At 48.9% G+C, this 13,574-nt stretch overlaps 1 protein-coding gene across 1 annotated transcript in view; it reads left to right on the top strand.

Annotated features, from left to right (window-relative positions):
- The window catches only part of LOC144121817 (monocarboxylate transporter 9-like), a 40,972-nt gene that overhangs the window by 1,970 nt on the left and 25,428 nt on the right, over positions 1 to 13,574 (top strand). The window contains exon 2 of the mRNA XM_077655227.1: positions 4,398 to 4,420. The gene's annotated coding sequence lies outside the window, so the exon portion shown is untranslated. The remainder of the gene's footprint in view (positions 1 to 4,397; positions 4,421 to 13,574) is intronic.

Below are 13,574 nucleotides of genomic sequence, written 5' to 3'. Positions count from 1 at the left end.
TGAGAAGTTCGCTCGTGACCTTAAAAATCAAGCCGCGCAATGAAATTTCGGAGAACAGCGAGATTCATTGATCAGGGATCAGATCGTCTTTGGCACGAATGACTTAAAGCTACGCGAGAAAATGCTTAGAGAAAAGCCTTTAACTTTGAAGAAAGCTGAACTGTCCAAGGTGGCAGAATGTGTGGCTCAACGAAACGTGGTCTGGAAAGCTGCGGACGACCGCGTCGAAGCTGTTACAAGGCATGCGCCACCATGGCGAAGCAAAAGTAGTGATGAGTGCAGTAAGCAATACCGCTGCAAAAAGCGCAATCGACGGCACAGGCTCAGACAGTGCCCAGCCTATGGGAAAAGGTGTAATAAACGTCGCAAGCTGCACCACTTCACGTTGTGCAGTCAAGGAATGTCTAAAGTTGGCCAAGTGAGCAAAGAAAGCAGTGACGATGACTTTGACATTCTAGTAGTTGGAACTTGCAAAGGAAGCAGCAAAGACTGGGTAGTCGAAGCTAAAGTTGCTGAAAGAAATATTTTTTTTCAAAATAGACACCGGGTCGCAGGCATGCCTGCTACCGCTCTCTGTGTACCGCAAGCTTCGCCAGACTAAAAGGTTACAGCCTGCAAGTGCGGTGCGGCGAGTTTACACCGGAGGCGTCATAACTCACTTGGGGACGACGACACAGGAATTAACTATTGGTAACGCTTCCACCACCGTGAAGTTCGTCGTAAAGAGTGACCGCCATGCCATTCTTGGACTGGATGCAAGCGAAGCCTTAGGACTTGTCCAGCGCACGGTGGCCACTGTAAGTGCTTCGGAGTACGAAGCAATTAAGAATTTCAGACATGTCTTCCAGTGGTTAGGCTGCCTGAAGCGACCCTACAGCATGGTCATGCAACCGTCTGCGGTGCCAGTCGCCCAACCAACCCGGCGGGTTCCACTGTCCCTGCGACAGCCACTTCGGCAAGAGCTGCAAATAATGGAGCGTGCGGGAATCGTCGTGAAAGAGGATGGCCCCACAGACTGCGTAAGCCCCTTGGTCTTGATCAAGAAAAAGGATGGAAAACTTAGGGTTTGCATGGACCCGAGAAAATTAAACGAGCACCTGAAAAGGCAGCATTACCAGCTCTCAAAGCGTGAAGACATGGAAGGAGAATTGGCCGGCGCAGCCTATTTTAGCCGTTTGGACGGTAATTCTGGTTTTCACCAGATACCACTTGACGAGAAGACGTCCAAAATATGCACTTTTGATACCCCCTTTGGAAGATATCGTTATCTCCGATTGCCGTTCGGCATTTCATCGGCTCCCGAAGTGTTTCAACAACAGATGAGCGAAATCTTCGATGGCCTTCCAGGTGTACATGTGTACATCGACGATATTTTGGTCTGGGGCGCAACCAAACAAGAACATGATCAAAGACTAGTGGCAGTCATGAAAGCTGCTGGGAAAGCTGGACTAACGTTCAATGCAGAAAAATGCAAGTTTGGCGTCACTGAAGTGCAGTTTCTAGGTGATATCATCACACAAAGGGGCATCTCGCCAAACCCGAAATTTGTTATAAGTTTGCTGCAGACGCCCGCGCCCAAGACCAAATCCGATGTCCAACGCATGCTCGGTGTGCTGAACTATTTTGGTAAATACGTTCCGCGCCTGTCCGAGCGAACTGCGTCACTTCGAGCGCTTATCAAACCGCATTTCGAGCTCGAGTGGACTAAAAACCACATGAGGGAGTGGAAAAGTGTCTTGCAGATTCTAAGCACGACGCCCGTGCTAGCCATTTTTGATCCCCGAAAAGAATTGAAGATAACTTGTGATGCTTCAAAAGACTGCATAGGTGCCGCACTGTTGCAGTGTCACAACGGTCAATGGCGGCCGGTGGCACATGCACCTCGTGTGCTAACGCAAGCTGAGCAGCGTTATGCACAAATTGAAAAAGAGGCGCTCAGCATTTCATTTGGCTACGATAAGTTTCATCAGTTCGTTTACTGACAAAAGACTCATCGAGACGGACTCTCCCCGTCTCCAAAGGTTCTTTTTAAAACTTCTCAGGTACGACTTTGTATTGCAGTATGTCCCGGGAAAGCACCTCGTCTTGGCAGACATGCTGTCACGATCGTCTCCGGTTGCTCAGGACGACACCACTGTCGCCACGGACGACGTGGAAGTACACGCCGTTGCTGTTCTGGGCTACATGGTCACGGATGCAACACGTCAAAAGCTGGTAAATGCAACAGCTCAGGACGACTACCTGCAGGCAGTCATCTCTTGCCTGTTAACTGGCAAGAGCATCCATCGAAGGGGAACTAAAGCCATTTTCATCTGAGCTTTCTGTCGTCGACGGTATTTTGTTAAAAGGCACGAAAGTGGTCATACCAAAAAGCATGCGGCGTGATATTTTAGCAAGAATTCATGCTGGGCATCTGGGACTGCAGAAATGCAAAGAAAGGGCTCGTCGTCTTTTTTTCTGGCCCAGTCTCAGCAGTGACATCACGATTTTGATCCAGAGTTGCCCCACTTGCCACGAATTTGCATACAAGCAACCGCAAGAACCACTGCTGATGCGCCCAGTCCCTGGATGAGCGTGGTATCGAGTTGGCGTAGATATTTTTTCTTTAGGAGGAAGTTCGTACATCGTGGCGTTTGATGCTCTTTCCAACTTCCCAGAAGTCTAGGAACTTGCGGATACTACGACAAGGACGGCAATCGCGGCACTGAGTGCTATGTTCGCGAGGTACGGCGTACCGCTTGAAGTGTGCACCGATAATGGGCCCCAGTTTGCAAGCCACGAGTTCGCAGTCTTTGCAAGAAATTTCGACTTCGCTCACATCATATCCAGTCCTCGCTACCATCAATCCAATGGACTGGCAGAGAAGGGTGTCCAGGTTGTGAAGCGTATCCTGAAAAAAAGTGAATGCTCACGGGAAGACTGCTGGCGAGGTCTGCTGGCCTACCGCTGTACGCCGCTGGAAGACGGCCGGTCACCTGGGGAACTTCTTCAAGGGAGATGCCTGAGAGCTAATCTTCCAGATTTTGCTGCTGTGCGGTGAAGAAGCACCTTCAGAAAAAAAGCGGAAAGCCACTACCACCTCTGTCTAAAGGATCAGTCGTGAGGTTCGGAGTAAATCATGGTCAAAAAAAGGCATAGTCGTCGCCACTACAGCTCCCAGGTTCTACCAAGTGCAAGCCGAGGATCGTCGGGTCTTTAGGCGCAACAGATGACATCTTCTGCAAACCCGTGAGAGGTGTCCAACAGACATTAGTGACGACGATAGTGATTCGCTCGAGCATGAACCTGTCGACCCCGGCCCAACTGCTCCAGACATCACGACTGCTGCCACAGCGCTATGCCATGCTCACTCACTCCAGCAACAGCCCGCCGTCAACAGCGCAGCGTCCGCAAGTGCTGCCCGCTGCATGTCAACACCTTCTCCTGAGCCAACACCGGCCCCAAGAAGGTCGACTTCATTACGATGCTGAATTTAATCAATTATCCTGAACATTGTTTTTATTACCCCTCAGTGGATGTATCGGGCATGTACTATCTGTCTTATCGTTACAGCGCACTGACTGCCTTATCATGTCGTGCCGGTGCCGCGCCCCATCATCTATATAAAGGCGTACCAATAAACCGTAGGGTCCTTCTTGTTCCTGCCACCATGTAGTTGCCTCCGTTCCTTAGTTCGACACACATCACGTTACAGCAGCTACTACAGGCAAAAGTACAATTGCACTCAAATTGTTCTAAGCCTGGCCGCATGTGCGATATCAAAATATGAATCTGCTACTAATATCTGGCCTGACCTCGTATAAAAGGACGTGGCGACGTCTATGTTTCGAGATTCAGGCATTTAAACTAAGCCGGCTTGCTAGCTTCTGCTCTTGGTTCACAATATTTCTCCCAGTTTATGCGCAGCGTAACGCTTTGAATTTCGCAAATCAATTGAAGACATTTCCTCGCTTTCTGAACGAAAAGTGCCAGCCTTGCATTGAGCAATTTTTGGCATGCTGTAAGCTGAGTAATCGCCTTCATTCGGTTCTTCAGCCTTCAACCTGTCGTCATCGTCACCAGCCTGACTGCGCTCAATACAAGACGAGGACCTCTCCCATTTATCTCCAATAAACCGGATCTGGTGCAATCTTCAGAAACCTTATCCCCGCAAACTTTTTAATCTCATCCACCAACATAAATTTCTGCCGCTCCCTGGTACGTTTTCCTTCGCTTCGAATCTAGTCCGTCCACTGGGAAGAACACCGCTTACATTTCCTTCTTTTTACAAAACTTCTCCGTGCCCATTTCTTCAGCATTACTTTTTTCTAGGATGTCATTAACTCGCGGCTCTTCCCTGACCCAGTCCAGTCTCTTCCTATCTATTAACATGCTGCCTTTCATTTTCCTTTCCATAGCTCCTTGCGTTTCCTGAATTTAGGTAAGCCTTTTTCGTTAGCCTCTGCCCTACAGGTGAGTACTAGTAAAATACAGCTGTTACAAACTTTTCTCTTGTGAGATACTGGCAAACTACCAGTCATGGGCTGAGAGTACCTGGTAATATGCGCTGCACGCAAATCTTAGTACTGTATTCATTTCACACTCGTGGTCTGCATCTGCGGTCACTTCCTGCCCTAAATAGATATACACCTATGCCATTTAAAGCTCCTCGCTACATGTTGTAAACTTCTGGTTCTTTCAAAGAATGTTACCTTAGTTTTCTGGGTGTTAATTTCAGGCCTGCCGTTTTCTTCTCTTTTTTTTAACGTCCCAAAGCGACTCAGGCTGTGAGGGACGCCGTAGTGAAGTGCTCCAGAAATTTCGACCGCCTGGGGTTCTTTAACGTGCACTGACATCGCACAGCACACGGGCCTCTAAAATTTCGCCTCCATTGGAATTCGACTGCCGTGGCCGGGATCGAACCCTCTTCTTTCGGGCTGGCAGCCGAGCGCCATAACCACTCACCACCGCAGCGGCTACGCCTGCTGTTCTGGCATGCTTGCTCTGGTCATCGATTATGCTTTGCAATTCGTCCCCTGGGTTACTTAGCAAGAGAACGTAATCAGCGAATCACACATTGCTAAGGCACTCTCGATTAACCCTGCTCCCTAACTGTTCGCAATCCAGGTCTCTCAATTCAGCCTGTAAACACGTGGTAAAAAGCACTGAATAGATCGTGTCTTCCTGCCAGCCATCGCTCTCTCAACTGACGTACAGAGCCCAATGCTCTGGTCTAGAACACGTTCTGGGCGTTTCTCTGGTTGAACACGCGTTATCTAGTGACAATATTTGGTTAAAAATGGTCTGGATGTAAGCATCCACAGTTAAATTGAGAAGTTCATAATCATTTTTTGCCCTTCTGGTCGCAGCGGCTTCAGTAACTGAATATTTTGCCTCTGTATAAGCACATTTTTAGCAATATTTTCTGATGAAACTGCTGCGGCACTCGAGGAACCTTTCTCCATCCATCCGTGCTTTAATTAATTTATTTTCTTTTGGGGGGGGGGAATTATTTGCTGAGTGCATAAAAAACGACTCATTGTAACGAAGTGAGCAGAATACAGAAATGTACGAAAACCGCGAACTCAGGCCTTGAAAGAATTCTCGGATTTAGCTCTTGGTTTCAAGCCGCAGACAGGTGCGGACATTTAAAGAGAGATAAAATAAAACTGCTGCGCACGTGTTTTTGATATGTTTAACTCAAAGCTTTGTGAGCACTCTTCAGATTAGACGCTGCCTTCAGCAGACATCGGAAAGTATCTACAGTGCGGAGCTAATGCTCTTAATGGAGCTAGTTGGTTTATGAATTCTCATATGCATGATAATTAGCGCGAAAACAACAAGGACAAAGAAAGAAGCGACCGGACAAGCGCTAGGCCTGCAACTGATATTTTATTACGATAATTTGCAGTACGGCTTTCCCCCTTTTTACAACCTATTGCTGTATCACCAGTTTCGAAGGTAACGTATAGCAACTAGTATGAAGGTGCTGGCATAGCCACCAATGCTCTACTAGAACTGCCGTTAGTGCGTTTGCCGTGTATTTCAGTGCAGTTGTATTAGCCATTGCTATATCACCAGTTCGACGGTAACGTACAGCTGCAGTATGAACGTGCTGGCATACTCACAAACGCTCTACTGAGACTGCTGTTTTTCATGTCTAAATTCAGTCGGTTGGCTTTCTGACCATTTAGTGCTTGCAGAGCGTACTATAGAGTTACACATAGAATTGTGGCCCTGCACGTTAACCTTTGCTTTATTCTGTTTTTTTTTTAGTAAAATGAGCACGTTAATATATTTGCTGCGATTCGGTTGTTGAACTGAAATTCTTAGGCTAATACACATGCAATATGCAGTTCTTTTATGGCGCGAGGGCACCTGTGGACAAAAAGGACCATTGAGCAAAGTGTTTTTCATCTACTCAAGAGGGGTTAAACACACAGTTCCCAAACAATTCTCTCTTTAAAATCAACGATCTCAAGGCAGAAAGCTGGGCTAGTTGCCGGTTCATGAATAACTAAAAAGTGCAGTTTATAAGACTGCTAAGAAGAAACTGAAAAAGAGAGAGGACTAGCTCTAAACATCAACTGAAGTTTACTTCGACAGAAGGTGCACTAATACAGTTCAGTGGCACATGCACGCGCACGATTAAAACAAAGCTCGAAACAAAGATCAGTATTCCACACGTGGCACACTGTTTCTCAGAAACATTTAATCTTTCTGTGACAAGGAAAGAGAAGGTGTGATAATGCAGCTATTCATTGCCCTGCTATTGTGCTTGGCCTCGCATATCTCACGATGTAACCTCGTGCCTCCCCTACCACCATAAACTTGCGGAGAGCCAGCAGACACCCACTGAAACATCAACCAGAACAGAAAACCCGGCTTACCAGAGGCTGCTTTATGGGTCACTAAACTGTTTAGCTGACCGGTTTATAGGTCTGCTCCGCTTTGCTGACCCGGTCAGCATATGCGGAAAGGAGGTCCAGCGAGGAAATTTTTGGGAACCGTTCCAGAGATACGACTAAGCGGAGCGGTTCCTTCTTGTGGCGCCAACTGACAGTAGCAAATAAAACTGATTTGAGAAAATTTAATCAAACTTTATTGCGTTATAATTCATGTATCCTTTTTGTTGCTTCCTAGGTTCTTAACTAATCTTAAGGAGGCATATTTAGGTCATGAAGCCTGATACGACACCTGCAGTAAAGGAAACGCGGCTCGCACTAGGTGTTGTGTGATCCATCCTGATAAATGACGTACTGTGGTGTTCGTTCGATTGGTTGCCTACAGCCGCTGTTTCACCGTTTGGGCGACTTCCGACGCAGCGCACATTATAAATTCTCACTGTGAGATTGTCCGTTCGTTCTGTAGCGACTAAAGCAGCGATAAGTTGACCTTCCATTCAGTTGAAAACATTTTCAGTAAGTCGAGGTGAACGCCTTTGCGCATGTCTGCACAAATATCTCCTGAGAAGCAAAAGAAATTGAAGCAGGCATGAACGCACCGGCTTACTTTCTCAAATTTGGTCTCCGTCCTGAAGAAAAGAACCGGGAAGCCAATTTACGCGGTTCTTCACAGCACCTCGATTGAAATGGCGCCTGACTGCGAGAACTACCCTTTCTGGCACTTGCGCCTATATATACATGTGGGCAGAGACGCTCAGAAGGATTCACCGTGACATCTTTGTTGATCTTCAAGCGCTTTTGAGCATTGTAGTCTGTAAAAGAGCCGTTGAGGTTGAGAAAGTTTAATGGGCACTTAGACGCTACCAGCAAGATGCAGGCGTTCGTCATTAAACAAACTCAAAGCCCGAGATGTTTCCGTACGGTACAACGCTGCGGAAGCCGACGCACCAGCACAACGCCGGCGCCGCAACGGTGACCCGCTAGCGGATGCGCGTACCGTGCATGTTCACTTAAGCGCCCGCTCCGCACAGCCGCAGAGCGAATCGGAGACCGGGTCAACAAAGACTGTCTACTCTTTGCGAAGGAGAGTAGGGTTGGTGGTGCTTCTTGAGTCATATACTTGTTGGGCTCTTTTACTTTTTCGAAAAAACGGGTTCAACGAGGTTTCTCTATGTAAAGTTCTCGCTTTGGGTCCGCGATAGCTTCAACGCCCGCCTCCTAAGTCTCACATCCCGCGGTCTGGCACGCCAGTATCCAAAAGTTTGAAATAGGCTCATCAAGAGGTACTCTCACAGAGTACCGCGTAGCGGGTGTACCAAGAGACAGAGAGCCCGCACCTGCTTCCGCTAGACGACGCCAGCGTTGTTCTAAACAATTTTCGCCAGCTACAATCAAGCCTGCATTTCACCGGAATTTTTGCAGCACAGTACAGCTGTGTTTCCGCGCGAACAGAGTCAAGTCTGCCTTACCCCAGCGCAGTGAGTCCGTCGAGCTCTCTTCGCGGCGAACTTGTTCTGCGGCAAAGGTTACTGAAGCTCATTTGTGTGACAATGCACGCATAACACCCAAGGCGAGTGCCACTCTTTGGAAGTAGCGCTAAACTCACCTGTGTGGCAAGGGTTACAAGATCATCAGTGTTCGGTGAAAAAATATAAGGAGAAACGTAACGGCATCTGTTCGGTGATTGCGCCAAGAGAACTACGCGGAAAATAAGAAAACACGAAGTCAGAGTTTGCGAGAGATTTTACATGTCGCCTTAGTCGAAACGTTTGTTTCATGAGAATATTCATTCCCGTTGTACATCCAGCGTATGACTACTTTATTATGCGCACCTTTTTAGCCACTATTCCAGCACACGTGGTAACTTCCTACCGGGACAGAACGGTACTTTGTATACTTTTAGTTTCAGCGTTTCACCAGTAGCAGTGCCGCTGGCCGCGTTCATAGTGGCTTTTTAGAATAGTAGAGGCTCAGTAAGCTATACGAAAATTGCAAGCACCTTCGGGAAGTTTGTAGTTTTGTGTCAGAATGCCCACGATGTTAACACATGAAAGTGCGTGCCGCCTGCTATTCTAGCATACAATTCAAACAGCGGTTGGTGTCAATAGGCCATGGCCAGCGGTATCCTGTACTACTCCGCTGACAAACCACAGCAGTACACGAAACAGATTTAGAATACTTGTTTGTGTAATACAATTGACAATTGCCATATTACCAAGTTTAAAATGTCCTCTTCTGTAACAATCTACTACTTTTTGTTGCAGAGGGATTTGTTGCGTAGAGTCACGTATGGGGGCGGACCTTCAAAGTAGAGTTGACTTGAAAGCGACAACATTCGCCGGAGCGCTAGAGCATACCCGACTACTGACGTCACAACTGTCGAGGTTAAAGCGGGATTCAAACGAAGGACGCCTTCGAGGAGGGGTGTGCGGGCGTTTCCTCGATGCATTCTCCTTTCTCAGTCCATTCTCGCATTCCAACGAGCGGCGGATGGATGGCAGTGTCTGAGAAGGATACCACTGCTATCTGGAGAAAGAGGTTCGGTGAGCGCAGAGCATAGCGCGTCTGTGTCACCGCTCCGGCGCTCCGGCGGTCAATCAGTCGCTCTACTTGGTTTGTATCGTTTGCGCTGCGTTTCGGTTTTTCCTGTAGATAAGATGCGTTCCCGAAGGGCTTGATGGTCGAAGTCATGTTTGACCTGGGAGCCACGTACTCCATATAACTGAAGAAACATGAGACTAGAGTCTCTCGATGCCAGAGCCTAAATGCAACGCGCCGGGAGAGTCGTGACATGGGCGTACGGCTGCGCCGGGCATTCCCGCAGACAGCGCGTCGCAACCAGCGCTGTTTGAAAACCTGTCGGTTTTTTACAGGTCTTCGGCATGCGTGAAAAGAAAAAATATTTCCTCATCTATCATGATTACCTCTGCCATAGCAACGAAACGCGCAAACACCACTATCCACCGCGAACAATTAGAAACAAGCGATTCGGTTGCCGCTCTGACGTTCCGCAGAGTGCAATCCGCGAACTTGCTGGGCGCGAGAAGAAACGGACGGTTACACCCGTCCAACCCGAACGCCTAGCCTAAGCACGTCACCCCGAAAGGTTCTTGGCGCCTCGCGCCGGCGCCTTAAAGGGACGCTGAGGAGAAATTGAAGTTGGCTTGTATCGATAGAACACCAGCTCCTGATCACAAAAACGCCGCTCGTACTGAAAACAAAGCTCTTGTAAGGTAGAAAATAGCAAGAACCAAAATACAGGTATCGCCGCCACAGGCCAATCTCGCAAGTACAAGCGTGGTGACGGCATAGGACAAGAGACGCCACCTTGTAGGAATTTTCCTTCCTACTTGGTTTCGCGAATCTTTGAGGCTAACAAAGGAAGGTTGCGCGGTCCAATATTGAAGTAAGTTTTGTTTTAGAATTGTTAGTGCACTTTTATCACACAAGGAAGGCAGACAAACGACAATATGGATGTTGGAAGCAAAGAAAACCGATGCTTGGCGGCGCCACAGGCGGCCAGGAGAGTTTCAATTTCTCATGGCGCTTCGCGTCTATGAGCTTTGCGTGCCCCGTGGTTTTGTTTTTGACGCGCCTCGATTTAAAAACGCCTAACAGCAGAGGAACTCCAAGTGCCGCTTCAAGTGCTAGTTTAACCTTTGAAGGAGCCTGTTAAGGCTTGTCAGATGATCACCAAGGTCGATGAAAAACTATGATGGCACGGTGGTCGGTGGTCGTACAAGGCAGCACTTGTGTATTCGCACGCTAGCCCGGCGAAACATTCCCGTCTGTGCCAGTCAACTTCAAACTACTTAAAGGAAATTGTTTAGGACGGAAGACAAAGTAAAAGGATGTTCAGAAAAATTGCTGATGGCCTAGCTCTGTTAGGCCAGGATATACGTAGCGAAAGCGCGGAGATTTCTGTATCAGACGAGTGCATTCACTAGATGCGCCTTTATTGACGGTTTCAACTTGAGCCGCCGTGGTGTAGTGGTTGCGTCTCCGCCTCAAACGCCTAAAGCCCTTGTTCGATTCCGAGCCTCAGCACAGGATTTTTTTTTTGTATTCACTGAGTGGGCGGGGGTTTCAGTGGCTGTCATAGATGCCGCCTCCGAATACGGTGGTTAGAGGTTAAGCGCAGGCTCTGTTAAAGGGCGTTTATGCTCCTGCGTAACGCGCGCGCGCGCGCTTCACGGCGACGTCACATCGGCGAAAGCGAGACCCTCTATACTCAAACTGCACTTGACCGCCGACGCGTTCGGCGGCTTCGGCGCACTCGGGCCGCACTGGCGGGGAGACTTGGAGCATGATTCTATTTCGCGCCCACTGCGCCAGCCGCCGCCGGCTCGGCCAGACTGATTCGGCTCCGTGGCGAGGTGCGCGTTGTGACGTAATTCAATAGCTTCGGCAGTTCGGCGGAGCTGTTCTTTTCGAGCTCGGCTAATTTAATCCATTCACAGTACATATCTGCAGGTACGTGCAAGTGGGCGAGAAAGCCCGATCCAGTGGATCCGTTGGATCTAGCGGAACCCGTTGAAGCGTCGTGCGCCGGCCTTGGTTTCAAGCCGCCGACTTTAAACGCGACCGCCCTCGAGCACCCATTTTTTTTTTTGTGGCAAAAAAATAAATAACTTTGCCCTAGCAACCGTGGGATACCTCGACGCCGCCTGCTGCGCCGTGCGACCGCGCCGTTCAAGGAATCACAATCCGTTGGCCGCAAAGCCCCGGCTAGCCTCCTCCGATGAGCGCAAGGCGCCGACCTTGTCCTGCTGGCCCCTCGCGACTCCCCGCACTGGGGTTTTGATATTTAGTTAGCAACGGCTGCTCACTGAGGAAGGGGGAAACGACCCGCCGGCGCCTAACCTGACCGTGCTCACTCAAAAGCATCGCCCGCTCTGTGGGGCTGAGGTCGCTGAAATGCAGGCCGGAGTTTTTGCGAGAACTACGTCGTCGGGTGCGGGAACGGGATCCATCGTAACGCTGGCAAGACGCCGGTGCAAACATAAACGAAGCGACGGTAGCGATCCCCGATAGAGGCTTTCAACGTGCGGCGGCGGTAGCTTTCATTTCGACAGCTGCTGGACCGCACTGCTAGCCTCCAGAAATCACGGAGTCTCTGTTTACGTCACGTTTCACGTTAGTTCCATTTCCAGTTCCAAAAACTTCTATTTCCATCAGAAATGGAGGCCATCTACTCCCTTACCCTGGCGCGCAGGCCTAGGGGCAGAGGCCAGGGCCTCCGCGACTAGATGCAGGCCAAGAGTTGTTGGCTCTTCGCGGCCTCTGCCGCCAGATGGATGGCTTTCTTCTGGGTCGCGGAGTCCGCGCTTTGCAGAAGGGTTTCCCAGGCTTCTCTGCTATCTATTCCTTCCCTCACCCCTGGGGAGTGTACACATTGGCAAATTATATGATCGAGGGTCCCCATCTCTCCACATTTTTTACATTTATCTTCTATGTCCTCGTCTTGTAGGACGTGTGACGCTCATACCGGGTTTATGAAATTTCCGGCCTGTAGCCTTCTCCAGGTTACTGCCTCTTTGTTCCCGAGCTCTTTGTCCGGAGGAGGGACAGTTCTTCTCTGCAGTCTGTAATTCTCTATGATTTCTGTGTATGTTTGTATTCTCTCGTCTAGTTCCTTGCAATCTGGCGGTTCCACTTCTGTTCGGAGGTAGAGATCTCGAGCTAGAAGGTGCGCCGCTTCATTGCCTGGTACTGACGTATGAGCTGGTGCCCATATTATGCAAATTTTTCTATTCATCTTTTTCCCCGTTAGAATCCGCACCGCTTCTGATGCGACTCTACCTCTTCTATAATTGTAGATGGCTGTTTTACTGTCATTATTATATAGTTTGCCTCTGTTCCCACGCAAGCAAGCGCTATTGCTACCTCTTCTGCTACTTCTGAATTGCGGCTGCGTATCGTAGCTGCTGATATTGCTGTACCCTTGCCATCCACCACTGAGGCTACAGCTGCTCCCAGTCTACCGCTCGCCGCATCCGTGTATGCTACCGTCTCCGTATTCATTTCGTTGAAGCGTCTCATGAGGGCTTCGGCTCTCTTTTGCCTTCTCTCACTGTTGTAGGTGGGGTGCATGTTTCTCAGAAGTGGGTCTATTCTGAGATGTTCCCTGACCTCCTTCTGGATGTCTTTTTTTTCTGCATGCCTCTGTCTGCCTGCAATCCTACCATACTCCGTTCTGTGACGTCATATGAGTTCTCCCTGACGTCATTAGAGTTCTAGAGTTTGAATCGCAGCGGCGGGAAAAACTTTTTAGAGTTCAAATCTAAATTTCTTTGAAATATACGCATCTTTCGCTCCCGGACAAGCGGCAACAAATCCATGAAATGCCGAACTATCAGATTTTGCTAATCAAAAAATTTTCATAGGGTTCTCCTCAGTGTCACTTTAAGGCGTCACGTTTCGGTGATGTGTGCACAACACCCAGCTCGAGTGGGGTGCACCTCTCTTTTTTGCGAATACCGCTTAACTTGAGGTGGCAGCCCGAGCAGCCGCGTTGGTAAGGCTGCCTGCGCGCATTCTTCGAGAAAATAAAGATGTTTTGAAGTGCTTATGGCATTTTAAGAGCATTAGCTCTTATTCATCACATTTCTCGATTTGGTGGGGTCTGCTACCACCTCCCTTCGGCGTGAAATATTCCAAGTCCGAGGAATTCAAGATGGATGCCCCCAT

The sequence above is a fragment of the Amblyomma americanum genome, chromosome 2 (genome assembly GCF_052857255.1).
Source record: "Amblyomma americanum isolate KBUSLIRL-KWMA chromosome 2, ASM5285725v1, whole genome shotgun sequence".
Taxonomy (NCBI): domain Eukaryota; kingdom Metazoa; phylum Arthropoda; class Arachnida; order Ixodida; family Ixodidae; genus Amblyomma; species Amblyomma americanum.
The sequence above is the reverse complement of the archived record's forward strand: the minus strand, read 5'-3'. Positions and strand labels throughout refer to the sequence as shown.